Source organism: Phragmites australis, chromosome 1 (assembly GCF_958298935.1).
Source record: "Phragmites australis chromosome 1, lpPhrAust1.1, whole genome shotgun sequence".
NCBI lineage: Eukaryota > Viridiplantae > Streptophyta > Magnoliopsida > Poales > Poaceae > Phragmites > Phragmites australis.
In genome coordinates, this window is record NC_084921.1 from 17,636,691 (window position 1) to 17,642,832 (window position 6,142).

The window sequence follows — 6,142 nt, forward strand, 5'->3', positions numbered from 1 at the left end:
ACTTAAAAACCATGTTTTTCTGAAGCAAAGAGGTAAAAGGTCAGGCTATCCTAGAGAACCCTTCTATAAAGCGGCGATAGTATCCTACTAATCCAAGAAAATTCCTGATCTCTGACACATTGGTAGGTGGTAACCAATTCAATACATCCTTTACTTTACTAGGTTCTACTGCTACACCTCCAGCGGTTAAGATATGGCCAAGAAATGCGACTTGATCTAACCAAAAATCACACTTGCTAAGCTTGGCATACAGCTGATGTTCTCTGAGTGTCTGTAGCACAATTCTCAAATGTTCTTCATATTCTTCCTCACTTCTAGAGAAATTAGAATGTCATCAATGAACACCACTACAAACTTGTCCAGATAATCCATAAATACCTTGTTCATGAGATTCATGAAGTAGGTTAGGGCATTGGTCAATCCGAAAGACATAACAATATACTCATATAGCCCATATCGAGTACTGAAGGTAGTCTTTGGTACATCTGACGGTCGAATCTTCAGCTGATAGTATCCAGACCTTAGATCAATCTTGGAGAACACTCGGGCTCCTCTCATCTGATCAAGCAAATCCTCAATCCGGGGCAACAGGTACTTGTTCTTAATGGTTACCTCATTGAGCGCTCTGTAATCTACACTCATCCTTCGACTACCATCCTTCTTATCCACGAAAAGAACTGGGGCTCCCCAAGGTGATGCACTTGGTCTAATGAAACATTTTCTTAACTGTTCTTGGATTTGCTTCTTTAACTCAACTAGGTCGTTAGCCGACATTCTATATGGCCTTTTAGCTATAGGGGTCGTACCAGGTACCAATTCAATGAAAAACTCGACTTCTCGATCAGGTGGCATACCTGGCAATTCATCGGGGAAGACATCGGGAAACTCACAAACTACCTTGATCTGATCAATGGTTGTTCCTTCAAGCGAATTGAGAGATCGATCCTCTGCTACTGGTACAGCAGCCACGAACTCAACTTTGGTACCATCTCCATTGGTTAGGTGAACTGCCCTTCTGACACATTCTATAATTCCGTTGAACTTGGCTAACCAATCCATTCCAAGGATAACATCTATACCCTTAGTTTCCAAGACTATGAGATTCGCTGGGAAGTCTACCCCCCCTTATGCTAAGTCTTATCCTAAGACATATATATTTTGACTTCAATCCCCCTCCAGGAGAGCTAATAAACATATTATTTTTCATCATAACCATAGGCAACCCATGCTTTGCAACATACTGAGTAGTTATAAAGGAATGCGAAGCTCCAGAATCAAACAAAATAGATGCAGGTGGGGAGTTAACGAGGAACATACTGTACACCACATCCTGAGCATCAATAGCTTCCTCTGCTGTGACATGGTTGACTTTCCTATGAACATAATTCTATTGTCCACGATTGTTCTGACCGGGGTTCTGACTCCCACTGCGTGACTAGGCTGAGGCTGGAGTTGACCTTGGTGCATTGTTGGTTTTGGCCAGATCCTGCACCTTCTTAAGGCATTTATTCACATAGTGCCCTTCCTCTCCACAATAGAAACATCCTTTGTTTGGGCCAGGAGTAGCTGGGTTGTTCTTGGCTTGAGGAGTAGCTGGTGGAGTTGATCGGGGTGTCTGATAGTTGGAACGTTGAACAGGGATTTGCGACTGAGTCTGGTACTGAATGTTGGAACGGAACATAGGGCCTTGCGGAGACATCTGTGTTGCTCCACGAGAACGTGTGTTGCTTCCTTATCCTTGGAAAGACATCTTCCTCTTCCTCTCATCTAGCTGATGGCACTTGTGCTCAACCATCAAAGTTTTGTTTACTATTGCTTGGAAATTGGAAAACTCTTGTGGAAGTAGAGCATATTCTATGGCATCATTCAGACCTTCTAGAAAATATTCCTGCTTCTTCTCGTCTGTATCCACTTCATTGAGAGCATACTTGGACAACTGAGTAAACTTGGTCACATACTCCCTTACAGTCATTGGTCCTTGTTTCAGGATCATGAACTCCTTCTTCTTCAGACGGACATCTCTTAACGATAGGTGATGAGTGCGGAAACTGGATTTAAACTCCATCCACGTGATAGCTACTGGATTTTTATGTGCAGCACAGTATGCTTCCCACCAGTCTAGGGCTTGACCAGCGAGTTGATGTGAGGCAAAGAGAACCATCTCCCTATCAATGCACTGAGCAACCTGTAGCTTCTTTTCTATATCCTTCAGTCAATCATCTGTATCAATAGGTTCCACTATATGACTGAAGACTGGGGGTTGAGTTCTTTTGAATTCTCCAAGTCTTGATGGTTGATGCGGTTGAGGAACATGATTTGGCTATTGCTACTGCATCTACACCATGGTTTGAGCTAGAGCTTGCAAGATCTGAGTTTGCATAGCCATCTGTTGTTCCAAGGTTATTGGAGGGGGTAGGGGTGAATTCTGGTTGTTGTTGTTCTCTTCTTGAGTACTAATACTCCTCCTTGTGTTAACCATCTAATTAGTGTTGAAAAGGGAACAAGAGTAGGTAAGCAAGTCTGGAAATAATTTAACTAAAGAAACCCATCTATATTATATTATATAGGAATAAAGATGCGTCTGTGGATAAGGTGCCAAAGCATTCCAGTACTCCCTGTACTATAACCAAAACCACAACCATCTAGTACTCCCTGTACCAGAACCATAACCACTACCCACTAATCATGTGAGGATCCAAGTCTCTCATATCCGTGAGCACGGCTGTTATAACAGTTTTACACTCTGCAGAGGTTGTCTATCTTTCCCCACGAGTCAGTGAATTCCATGTTGCCGTGTTGCGCAAACACCTAACACACGCCAGTGGTGTGCCACCAAGAATCACTGTATGACACTTTCCACTAACCAGAGACTAACCCAGTATGTGTCTGCCCACTAGGTTTCACCGCCAGGCTTTATGCTAGTTCAACTCCTACCCAGAAACCCCCTTTTGCGTTGACACAGCACACACTGGATAGACTCTAATCAGTATGTCACGCTTTACCCATATCAGCATCATGGTTGGTACGTTACTTCTTGGGTTGTCGCTCCACGAACCGGTCCTTACTTAGGTTACTTGAGCAAATACTAAACCAACATCATAACCATGATAACCATCAAAACCACTTTGCTCAAGGCCTAAGGTTCCATGTTGCTAGACCATTAACACATTAACAACCATTGCTGCATATATTTATTAGTCAAGATTATGACACTTCTCAACATCCCAAAAGCATGGCTAAGCAATCTACCCAAAAAAGACACCTAACTATAAACCATTTAGGTTCCAAGGGATGATAAGGGAAAATCTAGAGAAAATCCTAACATAGGTGACTACCCATCATATTGATAAACATTGCATGCAATTTTGTAAAACAAAACATTTAAAAACATAGGTTCAAGATGATCAAGGACACTTGCCTTCTCCTTGCTGCTGCTCAGTGTCTTCTTGCTCCTGGTCTTGATTTTTCTCAAATTGATCCAGGGCGTTATCGACTAATCGCATAATAACCGGCAAACACACAAAAAGATACACTAATAACAGAGCACAAAACAAAAGAACAAAGAGATAAAACCTATCTAGAAAGAAAGAGCACTGAAAACCTCATCTATCGGCGCAAGAATCGCTTAAAACGGAGCTACGAAGAAAAAGTTAGGGCTAAAACAAATCTAGGTTTTAATCTGAAAAAGAAAAGGGCTTATTTTGAATAAAACAGAAAGTCTAGGGACTTTGTTCTAAAAATAGGGGACCTAATTGTAATTATGGGAAAGTCTAGGGACTAATTTGTAAAAAGATAGGCACTTTTTGCTAAACACAAAGAAGTTCAGGGGCTTTCTTGCAAAATTACCAATTTCTTGGAATTATCAGATTTATTTTTATATTGAAATATCCGAATTTAATGCATGGCAGCTGACTGGGCGATGACTCGGCAGACTTGCCGATGTGGCATGGTGACTGGGTTGACACATAAGCAGATCAGCTGATTTGGCAAGGCGAGGTGGCAGTTGTTGTGGCACAAACGCTGACTAGATTAAAGTGGACAGGTGGCGGTATGTGATTGGTGGCCGAAAGGGTGAGTTTAGATCTAATCCGGCCCCTAGGTTTCAAATCGGACGGCTCTGGACGACTGGCTGGCTGGGGAAGAAAAGGAAACGGCAATGACCCAGGGGCTCATGGCGGTGGACGACCGGGGAACACGTCGGACGACGATCCGACCTGCCGGCGGCGACGGCGAGCGGCGGATTTCGAAGAGGGGAACACGGCGGGTCCGTTTTAGGGCTTACCTTGAGTAGGGCTGCACTGGATGGGCTCGGCGACGAAAGGAGCGGCGGAGGACCTCAGGATCTCGTCGAGAAGGGGTCTCCGGTGGCACAGGAACCAAGGTGACGGCAGGGAGAGCTTCGGTGGATGGCAGCAGTTCTGTTAGGCTGCTGGGGTGAAGCTCAACGACGCTAGGGCGGCTCGGCTGCGTGCTCAACCGAGGGCGGTGACAATGGCGGCGGTGGGGCTCGAACTCGACTAGATTGGCTCAGGACTCGGTGGGTTTGGGACGAGATGAGATCGGGGAGAGGGGTCCTGGTTAAATAGGCGAGGTCTCGCGTGGAAAAAGGAAAAGGCGGCGGCTTGTGCTCCCTTCGGACTCGGACGACGGCGCGACGAGGTGGACTCCAGGTCAGAGACGACGACGGCGGCGAAGGGGGGTTCTGCGCGGGCGTCTTCGGCGCGACGGGCTGGCGGGCGCGCGGCGCTGGGCCGGACCAAGGCCCAGGCAGAAGGAGAGTGGGAGGAAAGGGCCGGCTGGCTGGGCTGAGGCTGAAAGAGAGAGAGGGAGAGGGATTTCGGCCGGAGGGGAAAAAGGCAGCCCGGGAAGGGTTCTTTTCTTTTCTTTTCTAATTCTAGTTCTAAGCAAATCTACTACAAACAAAATTCATCAAAAGCCAAATAAAAACCCTACTTGCCTAATTTAGCATGAATGCATAATAATCAATTATATCCTATGTCAAATGGGTTTTTCTTTTATATAAAATAGGGTTTTACCTTTTGAATTATTTAAACTCATATTAAATTCTAGCAAATTTTAAGAAATTTTCTAAAGTGGAAAAATTAGGGTGTTACAACTCGCGGTGTGGATCTGGTCATTGTTGGTATATGTGTCATGGACTGTCAACTTGTCCACCTCACTCGTGATGTGATCCGTTGCATTGGAATTAGTGTGCCAATTTGTGTTTATCACATAGGAGTATGTTGCGGCAACTGCACTCTTGTCTTCTGGAACAAAATTTTCATCAAATCGATGCCAACAGTTGATCACCGTATGGCCTGGTTTCTTGCAGAGTTGGCAGGTGGGGCGGGTACTACTTGAGCCACCTATGCCACCTTTGTTTCCCCATCCTCCTTGAGACACACGGCTGCTGCCTCGACTGGTGCCACCACCATGGTTTCTATGGCCGCGAGAGGTGCCATCGCTCCGGCCACGACTAGCTATATTCGCCAAAAACGCAGATGATGAGCTGTTGTGGAGAAGATCCATCCGAACCACAAAGCTCAGAAGCTGCGCATAAAGCTCAGTGACAGAGATGGGTTTGACTCGTGCCATGATGGCGGACACAAGAGGATTGAAATCAACATCAAGGCCGGCAAGAATGTAGGAGACCATCTCTTCATCATCCAATGGTTTGCCTACGGACGCCATCTCATCACCGAGGGCTTTCATCTTGTTGACGTATTCAGCGATCGTGATGGCCCTTTCTAGGTCATGGCCAATGTCATGCGGGTGTTAACCGCTCGTGTACCTAGCTATGTTCGTTGCCATGGTGCTTCTTGAGGTTTTTATTCTGAGCTCAGCTCAAATACTATGCTGTGCTCAAAGAAATTAATTAATCATAGGTAGAAAGGACAGTGAATATAAGGAAACCTCTCTCTGATTTTTGAAGGGAAACCCGTCATCTAGTTGAGATATGGCAATCATATGAACACAACCACACTCGAAGGTAAGTTATTATACGGAGAAACCTGTACTGATTGCTCTCACCTGTGTTCTTTAGATCATGGATTCAAAAATGGTGAATATTTCATCACTACCTTTCTCGCCAGTGGTCTTCGTCAGTTTTCTCATTGTCCAAGTGACACAACTAATGAAGACG

The 6,142-nt window shown here is 45.1% G+C and overlaps 1 non-coding gene across 1 annotated transcript; it reads right to left on the reverse strand.

Moving 5' to 3' along the window:
* Positions 1 to 5,534: 5,534 nt before the first annotated feature.
* Positions 5,535 to 5,673, reverse strand: LOC133891317 (small nucleolar RNA Z247). The gene has a single exon (XR_009904178.1). It is a non-coding gene; the product is annotated as a small nucleolar RNA Z247 (small nucleolar RNA).
* Between the last annotated feature and the right edge of the window lie 469 nt (positions 5,674 to 6,142).